Source organism: Lotus japonicus, chromosome 3 (assembly GCF_012489685.1).
Source record: "Lotus japonicus ecotype B-129 chromosome 3, LjGifu_v1.2".
Classification (NCBI taxonomy): Eukaryota; Viridiplantae; Streptophyta; class Magnoliopsida; order Fabales; family Fabaceae; genus Lotus; species Lotus japonicus.
The window spans coordinates 11,367,049-11,388,641 of record NC_080043.1 but is presented as its reverse complement, the minus strand read 5'-3'; the positions used below and the strand labels follow the sequence as shown (position 1 = coordinate 11,388,641).

General features: G+C 36.4%; 1 long non-coding RNA gene across 1 annotated transcript; it reads left to right on the top strand.

The window, feature by feature from the left end:
* Window positions 1–358: 358 nt before the first annotated feature.
* Window positions 359–6,139, top strand: LOC130748776 (uncharacterized). The gene is made up of 5 exons (XR_009022771.1): window positions 359–738; window positions 887–976; window positions 3,053–3,160; window positions 4,290–4,372; window positions 5,037–6,139. It is a non-coding gene; the product is annotated as an uncharacterized LOC130748776 (long non-coding RNA).
* Window positions 6,140–21,593: the final 15,454 nt, after the last annotated feature.

The window sequence follows — 21,593 nt, the reverse complement described above, 5'->3', positions numbered from 1 at the left end:
GCTTGTTGTTTGAATGGACTATGCAACTGTTGTTGTGCCTACACGAACTGTAATTTTCTGCAGAAATTTGGCTTTCTGTTTTGCTGGATTCGATCATGTTCAGGATGCCATATAAGTAACGGGTTTGGAGCATGAGTTTTGTGTGAAGGGGTCAGGGAATTGTTGAGGTGGGAACGTGGGATTATTGTTTCTTGTTTTACCAACCATTGCTTTTCTTGCTGCTCGTTACCATTGGTTTTGTGTGGGCTTTGTGGGGTTTATTTTTATTTTTCTTGTTCTAGTCTTATATATCTACTAACTTAAGTTACAAAATCGAGTTTCACTGTTCATGGCCATCTTTTTTTTTGTTATCAAGTGAAAGTATGTTGGGCCTATTGGATTGTTTCTGCTGAGTCGTTCTCTCCCTCTGTTACACATTTCTTGTAGCTGAAACCTACTTCATCATTCCTTTCTCTGCTTTTCTCTTCTTATTCTCTGAGGCTACGTTGTACTGATCTGAAATGGCTGCATTGAAGTATCTCATCTGAAACTTCATGTAGGGTTAGGAATTAGGTTACTCAAAACCTACTTGCCTATTGACCTCTCACCGGCCAGCTGTTCCAGCGCTCCCTAAGGACCTACTGTTTCACCAACCCATGGCTTTCTCCCTTGTACGAACGCTCGACCCTCTCCTGCCTCTACCGTGTAGGCTCTGCGGTTTCCTCTCCTCTGCTCATCCCTATGGACATCACTTTACAGGTATTTTTCCTATCCCCTAATGCATCCCCTATAATCTCAAATGTGGGCTAGGTATGGAGCTGAAACTGTAATGATACATACATGATTTCTTTCTAACCTGTAATTAACTAAATTAATCTCATTTTTTATTTGTTAACTACACACACAGGTTCTGGTGAGCAAAAATTCCTGGAAGCAGCTATGAGAAAAACCATTCATGAGTGATGAAGATTATGCTGATTTAAAACAGAGGCTAAAGGTACTTAATTTTCCTATTTGAATTGGGGGGGGGGGGGAGGATTTTGAATAAATGGTCTTCTTTGTGTGTTTTGTAATGTGTTGATGTTTGATCATCAGTTCCCTATATCAGTTTTGTAGATTTGAAATTGAACAATCTGTTTGGTATTTTTGTGCTCGGAATAATAAATTTTACATAAATGGGTTCTGAGATGGATTAAGGCTTAGATCTTTGATGTAAACAAATTTTTTGATTATTTATTTATTGCAGTTCTGAATTGGCTTAACACATTGCCCTGTGACATGATGTTTTTTTGAAGAGTTTTCTTAACTTTCTAATGCAAACATATATTCACGGTACTTTTCTAGAATCAGCATCTTTATCCCAGTAATTGTAGACCTGTGTTCTACATAGAGTTTATGATGTGGTTAATGAAAGTATTGATTTTTTCCATTTGATTGTTCAATCCAAAAGTTTTAGAAAATATGACTGAGAGAATTTTTATAATGCCAAAGGTGTGAAGTTCTCCATATCTTTTTCTATCTATCATATTCCCTTTTAGTTATATTTAAAGACTTGGTAGTTTCATTTTTATTTTGATCTTATTCCAGAAAACCAGTTGAGAATGTGACTTTGAGTCTGCTAGAGACAAGCAAGTAGCAACAGTGGCTATTTTCATGAAAGAAAAGCAAAGAGTGTTCATACTCCCCCTATATTTCTCTGAGCCTGACTAACAATTGTCCTTATACTGTCCTAATGATGCCTCCTAATGACATATCCTTTTTACTCTGCATTCATTCTACATTTGGTTGTCTGAGGGGAGCTGTATGAAATGGTGCTTTAAGTTGTCTTTTGTTTTGTTTAAGCTGATGAATAAACACTTTGCAGCAAGTTCTATCCCCAAAGGGATTCATTGCCTGTCTTTGCCTTTGACTGATGAATATTAGTCAAATGCCCTTGACAACTTCCGCCTCTGGAGTTACTACACATGCTGTCTGACAACTCTTACCATCATTTTATACTTTCAACCGATAACATCTTGGCTGCTTCAGTAGTTGTTACTTCAACAGTCATCTCTGAAACCTTAGAAAATAGTCTTCCATGTCATCACTGACAAAAAAACTTGTGCGGGTATGCACTCATGGTTTGCACGAAATCCTCCTCCCCTGCTATAGTTGAAGCCAGAGGCATTCACCAGTTTGACTGGTTAACTAGAGAAAATGTTCCAGTACTTGAAGCGGTAGAAAATCAAAATGGGATCAGGAATTACTACCATGGGAATCATATTTTGGGAGTCAATCTTAGTGATACCAATCCTCTTAAATTTGAATCAAGATTGCAGGCAAGAAGTCTAAAGTACAGATCTTTACTCAACCATCTCCGCATATACACACTCTTCCAGTATTCTTTCTCCTTTTGCCCCCTCCCCCCCTCCTCCGAATATGATTGAAACTTTTCAAACCAAAATTCATGAAAGCTGGGAATGTTGTTTTTCATTAGGTGTGTATAGAATCTCTGTTCTGTGAATTTTATTTTTGACAGTAGTGAATGCACCTTGAATGATTGACGTTAGAAACTAGAACATGGCATCTATACTGGGTCACTCCAAGGCCAAGCTGAATATCTATTTTTAAAATAAATTTCTGCATTTTAAGTTTATACTGGTACTCGAATTACGATAATTGAAGTGAGCATAAAAACCTTGTGCTTAAAGATGCTGAGTTATGTTGAACTATTTCAAGTAAAATGCTTGTCTAATGAAATAGGGTAAAATTATAGATCACAGTGGAATATAAATCATGAAAATGATAAATGATGGAGGGATGTCCTGCCACCCTCCCCATGTGTTTGTGCTTTTGCAAGTTAGATATCTGTAACCTGTGGTGTATTTGTGTTGCTTTCGTTATCATTTTGCACTTAGCACTTTTATTGGGAGCCAGGGACATTTACTTTGGATAAGATTTTCCTAATCTTAGTTGTGCAGATTGTGTTAGCAAAACATAGTCTTTTTGAAGTAAAGGTTGAACCTTCTTTGTAGCGATCAATCTTTGTATTGAATTTTTTGTTTCTTTGTTTGTTCTATACTATGGTGTGCAGGTGTACATTTTTATTTGGAAGGAGGATTGCTCTGGTCTTTCCATGACTAAGAGTGATGTCACTGCTGCAGAAATTTCTACATGGGCTAAAATGATAACAAAACCAAAGGTTTTTCTCATTTTATGAATGTCTAAATAGAAAAAGTGAATGCTTTAACTACTAGCAGATTATGTGGTTCAGTTATTTGGCCATTTGACCTTTGTTTTAGTTGTACTGAACTACACCATCGCAATTTGATGGACTCTTTTATTTTAAGATTTTACTGTATGTAATTGAGATGAGATTTCAATTGATTTGTTCCCAAAAAAGCACGTTGTGTTGGGTTGTTGGTGCTCCGATGGGGACCTCTATTGGGATGATTTTAGTTGATGATAGTTTTCTCTCATGGGTAATAATTAAGAACTATCATATATTAAAAATTCAGCAAGCACAAGATGATTGCGGGATTGAATTTAATATCTTTATAGTTTCATATATTATTATTATCTTTAATTTTTGCATTGTTACTTTGTTAGTCTTTTAGGAAATTAAACATTGTTTATCAGATTTTGAAAATTAAGTCATGATTGAAGCAACAATTAGATGGATTTGTCCGTTGCATCGCATCTTTTGCTGTTGCGATTGGTAAGCATTAGTATCTTCTTCATGGATAACACCAATCCCAGTATCGCTTTAGATGCTTTTTAACTATAGTTCTCCATAAAAAGATATCTAACCTTTCACAGTACAGTATTGGCCAACTATCTTTATTTTTTTGTTAATACCATGTAAAAATGAAGTCAGTAGTCACAAAATAATATTACCTTTCTTGGCTACGCTTTACATCAGCGTTTTTTATGGTCCTAATAGGGCAAAATGGTCAGGTCAAATATAGTGTATTGATAGCCAATGTACAAAAACCTGAGTTCCTAACCTTAATGAATTTTTATAGTCGAATCTAAAATTAAGAAATGAAATTGTGGTGACTGAGTGTGTGTGTGTGTGTGTGTGATACTAATAATTAGATTATCTACAATCTTGGAAAATTAGAGTGCAAACTGAGGTGACTGAGTATGGTGGAAGACAGTAGGCTAAAATTCAGGCAAAGAAGCCATGGTCCAAGCAGTCCCTAAAGGGACTTGAACACCACTTGATATGATTCTTAGGTTGTGGATCTTTATTTTTTTTTCTACACTTGATTTTTGCACATTTTGACCTTTTTCCTTCTTCTTTTCATCTTGTGATTTGTATTAATCAGGTATGGCACGAAGAGTTAAAAAAGGATTACAATGACTCAATTGTACAAGTGAATGACTCTCCAAAGAGACTTAGAAATTGAAAGTAAGGATTACAAGTTTGTTGCTTATTAAAACATCTATTAAAATGCTTTCTTTTCCATTGGTTTTATCTAATGTCATAAAAAATCTGCTGATATATACATTTTTTTCAATCTATGCGTGCCAATTGACTATCTATTGCTCTTGGTAGATTTAGATTAGTAGGGATTGAAAAAGTTTCCTCTTTTCTAGAAGAAAAACATTGTTTATATCATGTGCTATATCTGTTTTGATTTGTAGAACATTATAATTGATAGTGTAGCCACCTTAATTCAATATTTGATATATATTTTCAGTGAGTGACTATCTGAAATATGTTCTCTCAATGAAATGTACATTCAATACTATGTATGTTCTTGATGCAATACAACATACGTTTTTAGAGAATTTCAAAGTTGGTGACAATGACTCTAGAAAGGAAAAATGGGTAGAGAAAATAATTTGACTCTCTCTTATCTGTGAGTGATTACATTGTTGAATTTGTTCCAACACAACATATAGCTAAGGATGGAACAAGTGAGGTAGGTAGATTTATTGTGTCTATCTTGCTCAATCCCCTTTTCTTGCCTTTACATTTAATACTAATTTAAGATTGAAGTATAAATGAGAGGTACAACAATATTAGTGAAACTTTTTAATGCATAATAACAAGTTCATACATTATGTAGATCGTGGCTACTCGGCAAAGAAGTGATCTTTTCATGAACATCCCAGCTTCACACAATTTTGATGCAATGATCATTGTATGTAGCTTATATTTTTTCTGGACAACTATTCAATTTGCGTTGTTTGATCCATTTTGTACTAACTAAAGAGCAAAGGAACATATTAGACAACTTCAGAGATCAAAATGATTTTGGCATGTCTCTATATCCAAAGGAATAGTGATAACTTTGAAGGAAGATTTTGAATATGCAAGTGGGAATAAACGATCAAGGTTGTTTGGTAAAAATGTAAGCCTATCTGGGACCTGAGATGAAAGCTATAGTTGTATAAAACAGTGAGGCTTCAGTTGAGTAAAAATGTCAGAAATAATAGAGTATATTGAGGAAACTTATTGGGGGTCAAAGAAACGAGTTTTGCTTCTTGGTCATAGCAAAGGAGTACATGCAGCAGCTGCTTTATCATTGTATTGGTATGATTTGAAAGAGATTGGCATAGCCCAAAGTCCTTATGGTGGTACACCTATAGCACAAACTCGCTATGATGGTACACCTATAGCTTCTGTTGTGGTGGGACCTAAGCAAAAAATGGACCATGCTTGGACGGTTTACACACCTCTAAATGATGCATCTCAGGTGTGTGAGGCTCTCTTGTCTCTACTTGTAGAAATGGCAGAACAGAGTCATGAGCTTGCTATAAAAGATTAATGAAGCACAAAGTTCTATTGTACCTAGGGATGGCAATGGGTCGGGTAGGGTGCGGGTTTTGCCAAACCCAAACCCAAACCCGAAATCAAAAACCCACACCCGCACCCGCACCCGAACCCGAAATGGGTGGTGAACTTAAACCCACACCCGAACCCATTGGGTTTCGGGTTCACCCGACCCGTACCCACACCCGCACACAACCTCAAACAAACAGTTGAACTCGGAAACCCGACCTGAAAAAGACTGTGAAGAGAGCTATATTATGTAATGTAACATTGTAATTGCCATGTTACTGTTAAATTAATATGCAAGATGCTGCATATATTGTATTGCACAAGCAGAATACTTAGGTTTCACTTATACAGATCCGGGTTCGGGTAGGGTTCGGGTGCGGGTTTGGCCAAACCCGAACCCGAAAGTGATCGGGTAAAACCCGAACCCGAACCCGAACCCATTTAACTCGGGTTTTCACCCAAGAAATCGGGTCGGGTCGGGTCGGGTGCCCATGGGTTCGGGCTTCTCTGCCATCCCTAGTTTTCCCTTCGATTGTTTCACTCTTCTAGTCCCAATGTTGACCAACGGCGTCTCAACAGACATATCATCTTTCAACTTGCCGAGGTTTAACTACAATCATCAATGATAACACCACTAAAACTCTTACTCGAATATGATCTCCAGCTTCTGAAGTCAATCTTTACCCTAAGATTCTCATTCCACTTAGCAAAATTCACTCGCTAATCTCTAGCTTGTATCACCGAAATCCATAACAAGTTTCATTCACTCTTAGACTTTAAGCAACTTGTCCAAATATGACAACCTCAAGTGTTCATCTTAATACTAACACTTCCCTTTTCTGTAACTTGATCACCATCTCGTCAATCAACTTCTTAATCTCTCTATCAAATTCTAACCAACTTCGAGTCCTAGAAACTTAAGACAACAATTCATAGACTTAAAACCTGAACCTTCACCAAGTTTGGACCTCTAATGTCCGTTAATTCTTCAATGCTTCCTAAATGAATATCCATTTCTTCAAACTATATCTCCTTCGCAAGAGAACTTATACTTAATGCGAACTTTTTCCTCCCAGCTCGACTATCCCTCGATCCAATCAAGTTAATCTTACCAATCCTTCTATCAAAGTCCATAGCCAGCTCTGATTCCGAATATCACCCCCTCAATATTAAGTTGATCAAGCCTAATACATCGAAGGTGAAATTTAGAAAAACCCACTGGAACAGTCAATGAGTTCCTATCATCCAGTAGTCACAATATCCTGATGTTAAATCTTCAATGATGTCGCTACGGAACTACACACCCTCGACATCATACGTATACTATCCATAATGAATCTCTGTGAAATTCATTCTTCAGCTTCTAGCTTCCTTTTAAACGCATCGGTAGAAGACTACTTTCTAGGCTTAGCGTGTCATTCTAAACCTCGTATAACTTCTATAGCTAAAATACGAGTAACAGTAAAGTAAAGTCATAATAGGCGTAGTAACTATAAGGTCAAAGCGTAAACCATATACGTAAGATAGGTGTGTTTGCACACTCTACAAGAAAAATGGAACATATTATACTAGAATGAGAAAGAATGGTTAGAAAGTTACCATCGTTCTTGCGCTCTCCTCTGACAAACCCCTCAGCTCTCTCACCGTCCATGGTGTAAACTCTTGCTTTAGCCGCAGGACGCTTTCCATGAGCAGTGTTCACGGTTGGCTCCGTCTTGGGTGCTCTGCACTGATCGGCAGTGTGCCCCATTCTGTTACAATTAAAGCATTTGGGCCTCTTGTCGGAACAAGCATTAGCATAATGCCCCGGCTCCCCATATCTGAAACAGGTCATCTCCTTCTTCAAAGTCTGATCTCCGGGACCTCTAGCAGTACCCGTCATGGGTATGTAAGATCCTGAAGTAAATCCTCTTCCAGCAGGACGCTGATATGGCCCCCTGCTCTGAAATTTCTCTCTGCCCCTGAAAATTTTGAGAGCCCGACCTCATCGGCCCTCCAGTTCCAGTCCGGTTCATTCTCCGGTTCTTCATCAGTTCCACTTCCGTGGCTTTCTCAACCAACGACTGGAATCGCATGATTCCCAGCGGCCTCACTGAGTCCTCAATATCAGGCCTCAGTCCATTTACTAAGCGCTTGCACATGTAGCGCTCATTCACGTGATCATGAAAGAATTGGAAATGCTTCGCCAAGGACTCCAGCTTCGAAGCAAATTCCGGCACTGACATACCTCCCTGACGGAGTGTCAGAAATTGTGACTCCCGCTCATCCCGAGCACTTGTTGGAAAATACTTTTCCAAGAATGCGGTCCGGAATGAGTTCCAGCTAATCTCCTCGTGATTGTCTTCCATAATTCCTCTGGTGCCCTTCCACCAGTACTCAGCATCCCCGAGTAGCAGATAAGTCGCCATGCCCACTTTGGCACCCTCAGCAGTTTGTAGTACGCCGAATATCTTCTCGATTTCCTGAATCCAGAGATCCGCTTTGTCTTGGTCAGTACCACCAGAGAACTTTGGTGGGTTTTGCCTCCTGAAGTCATTGAGGCCTTTGTTTTGGTCCAGAGTTACTTCCCTCTGCGCTGATGCTGTTCACGTGCCTCCTCAGCAGCACGCCTCATAGCATTATCGTTCGCTTGTGCCGTCACCGCTTGGGCCATAGTGGCCATCATCTCCGCTAACTGGTTAGTGTTCACCATGTTCTGTTAAGTTAGACAAACAGTTAGTACTCATCATAAGATAGCATTTCCATAACTATACAATATGATTAAGCAATAACTTCAATCAATTTTTAAGCGAAAAATCGCTTGCAGACAATCAATTTTTTCACTCTTTGCAGAGTCACACAACCTAGCACAGAAGACCTATTCCCCAACAACTCCCGAAAGACTCGACCGTGCTCTGATACCACAATGTAACACCCCGATTTCGGTGGCGTCACTTTAGTAACCAAAATAAACTTAATGCGGAAAAAACGTGAATATTTTTTTTTTCGATAATAACTAAGACAAGACTGAATTAAGTAAAACCCAAATGCGAAAGGCAACAGAACTAATATACAATATATATAGCATCCCCCGCTGTAAATAGCGACCTCGTCACGAGTAACCTCCAATGACGGAAAGTAGAAAAGTGTAACGCCCGTAGGCAATATGTACAAACCAAATAAAAAGGTGAAGTGTCCGCAACACCATCCCTCAAAACTAAGAATAAGTCAGCCCAGATGGCCTAAAACAAGACCTCCTAAGTCCAACCAACTCCCTGTGATTCCCGTAAAGAAACCACACAAAAAGCTATAGGTGGGAAACTACCCTGTTCCCAAAGGAACAAATGATGTTCAGAGCTAGGACTCTACTCCTACACTAATCCCATCTCGAGGAGCTCACACTAACACTCAATCCTACATGCTAGCATGATCGTCGTCCGAATTCGAAATCCAGAACGACCTAGTCTACATACACCATCCGTTCTCCTCTCGCAACCGCGATACGCTCCAGTTCCTGCATCTCAACCCTAGTTCCTCCCGAAGGATGAACCATCATGAATCAGCCCGCCAAAGACATCTGACAAAGGGCGTTTGTTCGCCAAAGCACACACAGAAGACGCGAGGGTCAACTCTAAAGAACTATGTAGATAATAAACCCAATAGGTACAAATAATAGATAGCCACTTAGGCTTATAGCTAAAGATGTCATTCCTAGGGTTGCATGTTCCATATCGAACGTAAATGACAACAATAACAAATAGCATGTTCCAAATAGGATTGACAAATAACAATCACACTCGACAACTAAATTAGTATGTATGTTGCATGATATGCAATGCAGGTTAACCCAGTCAATCAATATGCAATCCGGAACGGATGGACATCAAACGGATCAGCCCTAACACCAGCCACGGTGGGACCATTTCGGCCCGCGTGCCTCTTACACCACACAAAGGTAGTCAGATCAGCAGTAAACCCGTAGGTCTGCCATTTCGGTCTGCTACTAAGAGTCACCTAGCAGCGCTCTTTCGCGGAAATCCTGGTCTTATAACCAATTTTGGAATCCGCCGTGGTCCGGTATCTCGCCGTGTTTAAACCACTTAATGAGTGCATGCAATGCAGTGATTAGCCAAACAACGTCTCCGACCTCACTCGACACGTCGCCACGTGTTCTAGCTAAATTAATGTCTCTAAAAGCTTACCCTAAGGTAAAGTCGATTCTGCGACAAAATACAATAATCATAAAATGAGTGCAACCACTCACGATGACTCTTCGGGTCATCAATGCTCTCACGAAGTCTCACGCTTCAGTGAAGTTTCATGCTCTCACAAGGTCTCACGCCTCAGTGGAGTTCCATGCTTTCCACAAGGTCTCACGCCTCAGTGGAGTATCCCGCATTCACAAGGTCTCACGCCTCAGTGAAGCTTCATGCTGTTCACGAGGTCTCACGCCTCAGTGAAGATCCATGCTTTCCACAAGGTCTCACGCCTCAGTGGAGTATCCCGCATTCACAAGGTCTCACGCCTCAGTGAAGCTTCTCGACTCATCCCTTGGATGGCTAACAAACTGCTCAAAGAGCGAAGGAGTACCAACATACTCAGAACTTACCAAACTCCTCAACACTTGGATCCGACGACACTTCTCGTTTTCCAAAAACTAAGGTTTGCATCCGAAGCTTCCTTTCGAGTTTATTATCTTTATTTAAAGATTTAGAGGTTGTTTAATGTCTTATGAGTTTTCTTTTCAAAATAATATCCTTTTTAGTCTTATCGAAATTCCTATAAGTTCTCGGGATCTCCTAATCCCCAAATGACTCCAGAGAATGTCTCGATCCATACACATCATAACAAGGCCCGAATCTCATTCGTCCTATCAAACTTTCTCAAAACTCTCAAATAAAAATCGGCATGACCTACCCGCTATTCTCACGATTCAGAATTTCAGATTATAGTGCAAAAGCAGAATTAACTTATCATAATCAATCAACATGTCATAGGTCAATATCTTAAGCAATAACCACATAGGACTTAGCATATAAGGCATGCACCACACATCCTAAATTACCCAATTAGCACTTAGCATGTAATTCACTCATCAAAAACATTCAGTAGATGCATCATCTACATTGTCAGCCGAAGCCTCAGAAAACATTTTCCAATCACACACAATCCAGTGCATAAACAGTAAACAATGTCGAAAACATCGACCCTAAGCATTAACTAGAGATTCAGTGAGAAGCCCTCACCTGTAGATTCTCCAGGACGATCTCCTAACACTTGTTCACAATCAAAGGCTTGCTCCTCTGGGAATTCCTCAAAATCACCTTTAGAGCAAAACCACAGAAATACTATCAGAATCTATCGAAAACTAAGCTATCGATACTTACTAAGGTTACTCGAAGTAATCTATACTCTAAGGTACGATAATCTAGCGCGAATGACAAGTATTCGGAAAAGGAAATTTTCCTCCTCCCCCCTAATAGGGCTCGGCCACTTTGTGCAATTATGGGGCTCGATTTTTCTTCGATCAAACTTGGTTCCTATGCTTTCATAAGCCGTAACTAAGGGTATTCTGAACTCGGAAAAATTATCGGATCAAAAACTGTCGCAGGGGTATTTTGGTCATGATTTTTAACTTAGGATTTTTCAAAACTGAAATCCCAAAAACCAAATTTTGCAGGGACGTCACCAACGGCGTTTATGACAACTAATCCTACTAGCACTAAGCTAAGGCGATAGTTTTCAGCCTAAAGGTTGAAGCTTTACACCAAAAACTCCAAAAATGGGTATTTTATGCTCAAATTGATTCCGGCGGAATTCCGGCGACATAACGGAAAATCTAACCCGGCAGAAGTGATCTTGGGCGCATAAGGAAGAGGTTTAGAATCAGAAATGAAAGATTCATGATAGTTTTGCAAAAACCCATAAACTATCCGCTCAGAAAACTCTACAGAAAAGCTATGGAAAAAGCGACAGAGATAAGGATTAGCGACTATACCTCGAAGCCTTGAAGTAGCAACTGATTGATCGACGATCAAGCAAACGATGAAGAAAATCTTCTCTTCTCCCTCCCTTGTAGAACTCGCGGCCTTGATGAAGAAAATGGAGGAAAATTTGAGTTTTTCTTCCTTTCTTTGCTATATATAAAGGTTGGAAATTCGCGGGAAAATGAAAGTTTCGCGAATCTGATTTTTCCGGCGTCATTCTCCGTGAATTGATAGATATGTTTTGGCAAAAGAATTCCAAAACTATAAAGAGGTCGCCTTGTATTTTTGGCAACTAATGCATAGTCGGTATAAAACTATTTTACCCGATAAGTTGCTTTTTGCATCGAATGTCGGAATAGAAAACTTCCTTCGGAAGAAAGATTGAAATCATCAAGAGAAATGGGTGTACGCGAGTAGAATCTTCATTTGAAGCTCTGAATATAAAAAGTCTTCATTGTCGAGAAATTCTAGGGTTTTGAAATACCAGGGATTCGGTTTCGGCAAACTTCCGATGATTGGAATCGGACGTTCGTAGATCCTAGAGTTTCGCCTCGAAACGATTGTGATATATGGAAAAAGAGAAGTTCTAACATTTCTCTGAAGATTTTTGGAATTAACTTCCGTCGTGCCTAAAAGTGAAAATTAGCTATATACTAGGGTTTCTGACCTAGGTTTAAGCGTATAACGATCGTGCTATAACTTTTATCGACTTCGATACGATCCTTTGACTTTTCCTGAACTTTCTCCTTCATAAATTTATTTCATTTGGTAAACTCTTGTTCAGGTTTCCTTTCACGATACATCAAGCTTAATCGTAAATGGAAATCTCTTCCACTTATTCTAAGCTTAAAAACTTGGGTCTTACACACTTATTTTTTATATTAGATCTTTTTATCAAAGAATCTATTATATCTCTCATTTCTCTTATCTATATATATATATATGTAAAGGAGACTTGAGTTTTTTCCATTAAATACATCAAGTAATTCCTACCTCTACATTAAAATACATTAAAAATAAAGAATTTCATTTGCAATAAATATATTTAATAATAAACTATTCAACTACCAACATTAACTAATATATTTATAAACTTATTTATCTTCATTTTTATAATTATTTATATATTAATTATAAAATTTCCTATACATTTAATTAAAAGCTAAATATAATGAGATAAAAAATTTAAACATATGTAGTTAAAATATTAATTATTGACCTCAACTTGAGAAAAAAATTAAGTTTATATAAAATAAATATATGAAATATCAGAAATAGTCAATGATTAAATACTCTTCGAAAAGATATAATTATAATTTTTTTTAATACTTTCATGTGTTGTTTAATATAGATTATTATAATGTTGTTTTGTGTTATTTTATAAAATAATTTTACATACATAAAAAATTAATATATTATAATTATTTAAGTCTATTAGAATATCTTTTTATATAAATTAAAAAGTGTATAGAATATACACAAGATGATATTTAGAATAAAATTTTATTAAATAATATTTTTATATGAAAACATTATTTATAATTAAAATTAATTAATTTTATTAATAAAAAATTAGCAAATAGTTTTAAAATTAAAAAATGCCACAATAATTTATAAAAATATTTTTAAAATTAACATTATTAAGTATGACGTGGATGTCAAAAAAGTATGACGTGTGTTAATTTTTTTCAGAAATTTATTCAATTATAAATTTTGATCTATTATATATTAGTAAAAAAGATCAACTTAAAGAAGTATAACAGAGAAAAATAATTTAGGCTAATATTAAAAATTAATTATTTTACTAAATAATATTTTAGAATATTAAAATTATAATTTATTGTAATTATAAAAGTTAAAGTTAATTAATTGTTGATAAAAAGTATAAGAAAATGTTGATATAATTTATTTGGTGATATTAAAACTATTTAATTGATTTAAAATATTTGAAATGCACTTTATAATTTATTGTATGTTTTAATAAATTCATTTTTAAATTTTTAAAATTATTATAATGCTAATTATTAAATTTGAATAGTATTAATTATTTAAAGAAAACTCTAATACTCATAATGAAATGCTTTAACACAATTATTTTTATTTTATTATGATTTATAAGTAAAAAATGTTTATTTTTTTAAACTATAATAAATTTTATATTACGTTGATAAAATTGTAAAAACACCCTACAACGTACGGGTTTTATATCTAGTATCTATCCATATATCTCACTTGGTGTGAGTGACCTATTTATTACCCCCAATATCAAATTTGTATAATATGAGGGGCCTATTTAATTAAAGAAAAATATTCACCATCGCACATATTCTCGAAATAATAAAAGAACTCGCACATGTCAAAATTGTCATTTGTCAGGGGTCCCATAGTGAGTCCGTCACATGTAGCAACAATGTCACCACACAATCATGAATCAGAAAAGATAATCAAAAGAGATCCGATACTAGCTGTTTTGTGTACGTATGTGGGTGGGTGCTGCTTGATATCATAATAAAAGAACTAGCACATGTGAAAATTCCAGGTCGATCAGATTGTCAGGGGTCCCCATAGGCGGTCCGTGATATGTAGCAACAAGATTGGCAGTTGCACCATGCTCCACATAATGGTCTCCTCCCACCTTGAGTGTCGTGATTGCACCAAGCTCCACATATTTGGACCATATGTTGGGTCTCTTTGTATATGTGGGTCTCTTTGTCTCTGCGTTAAGTAGGTGCTGTGAGATTGGACCACACGTACAATTCACAACGAGGCTAGCTTCAAGCCAAACACTTATCCTTCCTTCTTCAATTATTTCAAGAGACTGTGTATGATGATGATCAATTAATTCACATGGCATAGTCAGGACACTGTTTGTACTAGCTCGCTACGAAACAAAAGCAAAATATTCGTGATAAGAAATGAAAGGGGTAGGTTTCAAGCTGCTGCTTCACATTAAATGTGTCTCTGCGTTGGGGCTTAAAATATTGTTGCAGATTGGAGTTTGGACCATGCTAGTGGGCGCATATAAGGCGCTAATAATTGTTTTGCAAAATTGCATTGAGCAGGTCTTAGTCTAATTTAATAAATGAAGCTTTTTTTTTGAAAGTTAATAAATGAAGCTTAACAATGAATAAAATGGATTTCGTTGACGATTGTTTGTTTTAATTTTGTTTAAACAAACATTTAATTTTTTTTTTTTGAAAATTGAAATGATATTATTAATAATAAAGCAACCATGAGTATTTTTAATTAATTTCCTGCAACTTTAAAATTATATTTTTATTTTAAGTAAAATTAGAACAAATGTAAGTATTCATCCTAAATGACATATTGTGATTATATATCCATTAAATTCTTTTTATATTATATTTTTCGCATATCTTTAACATTTAAAATAGTTTTTTTTCAAGAAAAAATTATAGGTATTTTTAATTTTAAAAAATTAGTTATTTTATAATTAAAAATTATAGTACATCACTCACCTATGTAATGTTTGACACGCCTAAATGATATGTTAGCTGATAGTTGAAAAATTAGTTGAATGTTTATAAGTTAGTGTATAGCTGGAAAAATTATAAGAGAGCGAAAAGTTGATAGTTGGAAGTTGAAAAGTTACATGATTAAAATTGTGTTTGAAAAAACTATCTGTTAAACAAGCTGAAATCGTAAAATTATAACATACTTGAATAGTTCTTTTTATTTTTTATATTACTTTTTTTATATACCTATATATATTAAAATAACTACCACTATAAATATTTTAATTTAGTTCAAATTATTTATCATCTCTAAAATATAATATTCGTTTTAAATTTATTTTTATGTTCATATTTATATTAAATTAAATAGAGTAAAACAAATAAATTAATATTTTAATTTAATAAAATTAGCTTATATTTGTCTAAATTAAGAAAATAATTTAAGTATTTATATCAAAAATTGAATAGTAATTATTTCAAAATAAAATTAATTAGGATTTAGTGGTTTTATAAATATAAAAAAAGCAAGGATGGAATTTTAATAAAATATTAATGATTAAATTGAGAATAAATAGATTTACACTATAAGCTAACCGAGTTAGTTTATTAAAAAACAATTCAGCTACTGAAATAAGTCAATTTAACAAAAAAAAAATTAAAGAGCCTTAACTTTAAACTAGTTAAATATGATTTAATCCAGTAAAATAAACCTATTGGAAATAATTACATGCCAAACACATTCATTCCAACGATGATATATACAAACCTCATTTTTTAAACACTTCATTTCCACCTATTTTTGTTTCTATCTCTCCCTTTTTATCATCTCACATTTTCTCTTAGTATGAGGGGTTTATTTAATTAAAGAAAAATATTCACCATTTAAATCGCCCATAATTTTAAAATAATAAAAGAATTCGCACATGTCAAAATTATCATTTGCCATACTATTGCTATTGACATGGCATAGTCAATGGTCCCATAGTGAGTCCAGTCACATATAGCAACAATGTATAGCATGATTATCAAATGTGTCAACTGTCAACCTTGCATTTTAAATGTCTTCTTATACATTAATTTTGTACTTAGCTTGCCTCCAACACAGAAAAAAAAAAACATCACTTCAAGATGTGAGCTATAAATTGTATCTGCCAATAACCAATCAATACACCCTTCGGTCACAATTATAAGCAAAAATCAACTTTTAGATTTATTGAATAAATGATGTATTTAGTCATTATTAATGACCACATACATCATTTATTCAATGAATCTTAAAAGCTAACTTTTGCTTATAATAATGACTAGAGGGTGTATAAATCGTCACGTTAGAGTAATTACAAAGGTTAACAAAAGAAGGTTAAGACTTGAATTTCTAAATGATTGGACCTGTAAAAATTACATTTTCATGTGACAGTACCTTCTACACATTTTTCTAACAATATAATTTCATTGACGGTTGTCACTTGTCAGTTTTGTTTATACAAACATCCAATTAATTTTAGATAAATTTAATTTTTTTTAATAAAAGTAAAATTAAAACGAATGTAACTATTTCTCTTACATGACATATTGTAATTGAATATGAGTGTAAAAATCATTAAACTCTTTTTCAATTATATTTTCCCATATTTTTAACACTAAAAAGAGTTATTTTTAAATCATACCTAAGTTTAAATTTTTATTTTTAAAAAATTAGCAGGAACTTGGGTGTTTTTTCATCAGCCAATGTTTTCCTTACTGAATTTGTAGCTGAATTTGTAGCAGTTAAAACAGGGGTCGAGCTTGCTATGGGTTTTGATCTTTCTCATGTGATTATAGAAACAGACTCCATGGATGTTATTAGGGTGCTTAGTTCAGCGGTTGGCTCCCATCGGTTTGAGCAGATTATTCTTCATATCCTTCACTTACAGAGTGCCCACAACTCCCTTCTATTCCAACACACTTCGAGATCAGCTAACTCCCTAGCTGATTATCTGGCTCACATAGGCCTCGATCTTCCATATGGTTACCATTACTTTGATTCCCCTTTTGGGGAGTGCCATAGCATTTTGCAGCAGGATATGTTCCCTGTCGTTGGCCCCCTGTAGGCCTTAGCTAGTTTCTTTGTGTTTTCTCGGGGTTCTCTCCCCTCATTGCAACAAAAAAAAAGACATTGTTTGTAAAATAAGTATGATATATATACTCATGATATTAGGAATGTTTTATGATAAGGATATTATCTATTTTTTTTTTGGAGACAATCATATTCTATATACTATTTTTCAGTGTCCAGAAAATCAGATCGGACCAGACGGTCTGGCCGTTTAATCGAGAGCCGGAAGTATGGCTGGTTCAGTTGACATATTAAATCGGACACTCACAGAACCGGAGAAAGAGCCGCTAAACCGGTTAAGAACTGGGAAAATCGGCCAGAATCAGACCGACCTAGTACTGGCCAGTTTGTAGTTATTGTAAGAAAATTTTAAAAAAAAGGTAGCCAACTAGGTTCGAAACCAGGACGTGAAGGAAGCAAAAAAGTTGCTGCTACCACTGTGCCACTATATTCTTCATGGCTTATAAAAAAACCATTGTGCCATTATAGATGTTGTCTTATTATAGATGTTGTCTTGCAAAGTTATATATATTATTGAATTATGATATATACACACCTCTCCACTTCTTTTCCACCTTCATTTCAATTTATTTCTCTTTTCTCTATCAATCAAATCAACTATCACATCTTTACTTTCTCTCTTCTTTCTTTCTATATCTCTCTTTCTCCACCTCTCCATACCTCATTTTTGAGGTGTGAAGATAACATTATTCTATATTATTTAGAGCACGAAGATAAACTTTCATAAATTTATATGTGGTTACACCTTTCGAAGTACACCTGCACTGACACTATTACTTAAATATTTTTAATAATTTGTACTTTTTATTATATATTTAACTTATGAGTAATGATTATTTGGATACACAAGAATGTATTAGAGCCATAATTTTAATACTATATATATTTATGATTTGGAAAGACTTATGAGTAATAGTTATTCTGACAAATCTTATACTAAAAAACTACTTTAAAAGCAAAAAAATGGACAAGTCCTAACACACATCACCCCCGCCGAAATTCCTTTCTTGACTTTTTCTCTATTCCATACTATTCTTAGAAACCTCGTTGTGTCGTATTTAATTGAAAATACGGCTAAGTTTAAATAAAATTTGAAAGCAAAATAAATTTCCTAAAATTAGTTGGTCAATGTCGGTGGTTCTACTCCGATTAAGGTGTAAAACAAGGGAGGGGCAGACCGAAAGGTGGTTGCAACAAGAAATCTCTGCCTCTTGTGGTGTCATATGAATCAAGGGAAGGATCGCTCGGGTGAGGGCAAGAGCTCAAAGGACATAGAACTTAGGGAAGGAATTGTGTCTCTCGTATAAAGGCCATGAGGAGGTGATGATCAAGGGGTTAAAAGCTCACTTAAAGAAAATCTTCCCGATCTTGTATGATGGGTGTCTTCTTTAGTTGTTTTTTTTGGGTCGGTTTCTGGGGTTTTGTGTTGGTCTTGGTAGGTATGATGGCCTCTTTTGTTTTTTTGGGGCTTTGCATTCTTTGTACTTGTAACGCCTTGATTTCTCGAATGTCACTTTAGTAATCTTTCCAAAAACGTGGGTGAATTTTTGCGGAAAATTAAAACTTTATTAAACAGAAACCTAACATTAAAAGGAATAACATAATAAACTCATTTATTAATAATAAAGCATTAGAAGCGTACAATGATTCTTTGAAATTAAAACATAATTATTAAACTAGTGTTCGACCGCTCCCAAACCAACACAACAAGAAGGCCTCTAGTTTAGGTTCGAACCCTACAAACAAACTTAGCTCACCCCCAAGAACAGACTTGATTATCACACCCCAAAACCGACTCATAGTTCACGTTTCCCCAAGGCCTCCTCCATGTCTCGCAACACATCATTCCACATCATCTGCTCTTGTCGAACCATACATGAACCACCAGTCACGTGGTTGATCTCCCAAGCCGTGTCGTCGTCCATATCAAGTAGTGTTTGACTCACCCTATATCGATGGGCTACGTCCAGTCCTTGACAACAACCAAGATTTTCACTATCAAGTATCAGAGACTTCTCCTTACATTATTGTACATGCCTCTTCAGGAACATTGAGTATTCTGTAGCCACTGCCTCTCCAAGCATTGTTGAGTATTCTTGTACGAGCCTCTTCAGGTTCAAAGAGTATTCTTTTCTGCACTACCTCTTCAGGAAAATGAATATTCTTTTATATACTGCCTCTCTAGGCAAAGGAGTATTTTTTTATACACTGCGTCTCTAGGAAAACGAGTATTCTTTTATACATTGCCTCTTCAGGTAAACAAATATTCTTTATTATGCCTCTCCACGCATTGTTGAGTATTCTTTCTCCTGCCTCTTTAGGCATTACACATATTCTTTTCCATGCGTCTTCAGGCATATTGATGTATGAAGTAATTACAATCGAGAGTGTTGTTCATACAGACTTATGAGATGTATACAAGTACGCAATAGAATCAATTTATCTCTAGTTGTATAGGATAGAGCTAATATACAATGAAGTGGTCTCAGTACTTTATGGAATTGACCTGATCTCCTTGTTTAGTGGACACTGGGCACTCTTGATCAAGATCATTCTTCTGTCTAGCATAGGCATGGATGTTATCCTTGAATTTGTAACACCCCGATTTCGGTGGCGTCACTTTAGTAACCAAAAAGAAAATAAAGCGGAAAAGCGTGAATAATTTTTTTTTTTTGAGATTGTTTTAAATAATAAAACTAGAGACTTAATGAAATAAAACTCAACAACAAAAGATAACATGACTAATGTACAATATAATTACAGCCCCCGCTGTAAGTAGCAAACCACGTCACGAGTAACCTCCAGTGACGGGAAGTAACAGAAAGTAACGCATGTAGGCAATATGTACAAACCAAAAGGAAAGGTCAAGTGTCCGCAACACAATCCCTCAAAAATGAGAATAAGTCAGCCCAAACGGCCTAAAATGAGACCCCCTAGTCCAACCAACTCTCTGTGATTTCCGTAGAGAAACCACACAAAAAGCTATCGGTCAGGAAACTACCCTGTCCCCAAATGAAACATGACGGTCAGAGCTATGACTCTACTCCTACACTAATCCTGTTTAGAGGAGTTCACACCAGCACTCAAAACTACATGCTAGCGTGATCATCGTCCGAATCGGAATCCAGAACGACTAAGTCAATGTACATCATCCGTCCTCCTCTCGCTACTGTGATGCGCTCCTGTGCTGGCCTCACGGGCTTAGGGCCCGAGCCAAAGTCATCAATGACAGCAACAGTGGGTGAGCTAGACTCCACAGAAGTCCCTCCCACAGGCTCCTCCTCTGAGGGGTCCTCATCATCCGAAGATGACGGTGGTGGGGGTGCTCCTACACCGGGTCCGCAGTGCACGTCGGGTGGCAGGTTGAAGCTGACAGTGTATCTCCTCAGCACTCCTTCAGTCAAGTGTCCCAGACGGTCGACACGGTCCTCCGTGATCCTCCCCGAGTAAGTCGCTCGGTGGCCAGCGGGGCCGACCACCCATGAGCCGGGGTCATCCTGATCTAGCATCTCAAACCTAGTCCCCCCGAAGGGTGAACCATCGTGAACCAGTCCGCCATGGACATCTGACAATGGGCGTAGTCCGCCAAAGCACACACAGAAGACGCGATGGTCAACTCCAAAGAATTATGTAAGTAATAACTCAAATAAATACAGTTTAAGGGGTAGCTACTTAGACTTATAAGTTAGTGATAACATCCTAGAGTTGTATATTTCCCAATGAATATAAACGACAATAATAACAATTAACATGCATCAAATAAGATTAACAAGTACCAATCACACTCGGCAACTAAGTCAGTATGCATGTTGCATGAATGAGATGACGGTTGACAAGATGCATTGCGGAGGGATGGGCATCAACGAGTTAGCCCTAACACCAGCCACGGTGGGACCATTTCTGCTTGCGTGTCTCTTATACTAAACAAAGGGTAGTCAGATCAGCAGTGAACCCGAAGGTCTGCCATTTCTGTCTGCTACGAAGAATCACTGCAGTGTTCTTATGTGGAAATCCGGGTCTTATGACCATTTTGGAATCCACCGAGGTCCGGTATCCCGCCGTGTATTAACCTCAAAATGTGTGCATGAATGCAAAGTGATTAGCCAAACAACGTCTCCGACCTCACTCGACACATCGCCACGTGTTCTAGCTAACTTATTGTCTCTAAAAAAATACCCTAAGGCAAATATCGATTCTGCGACAAAAGGCAATTAATTATAAAACACATTATCTTATGATGATTTCTCGAATCATCTACGCTTTCACGAAGTCTCACGCTTCAG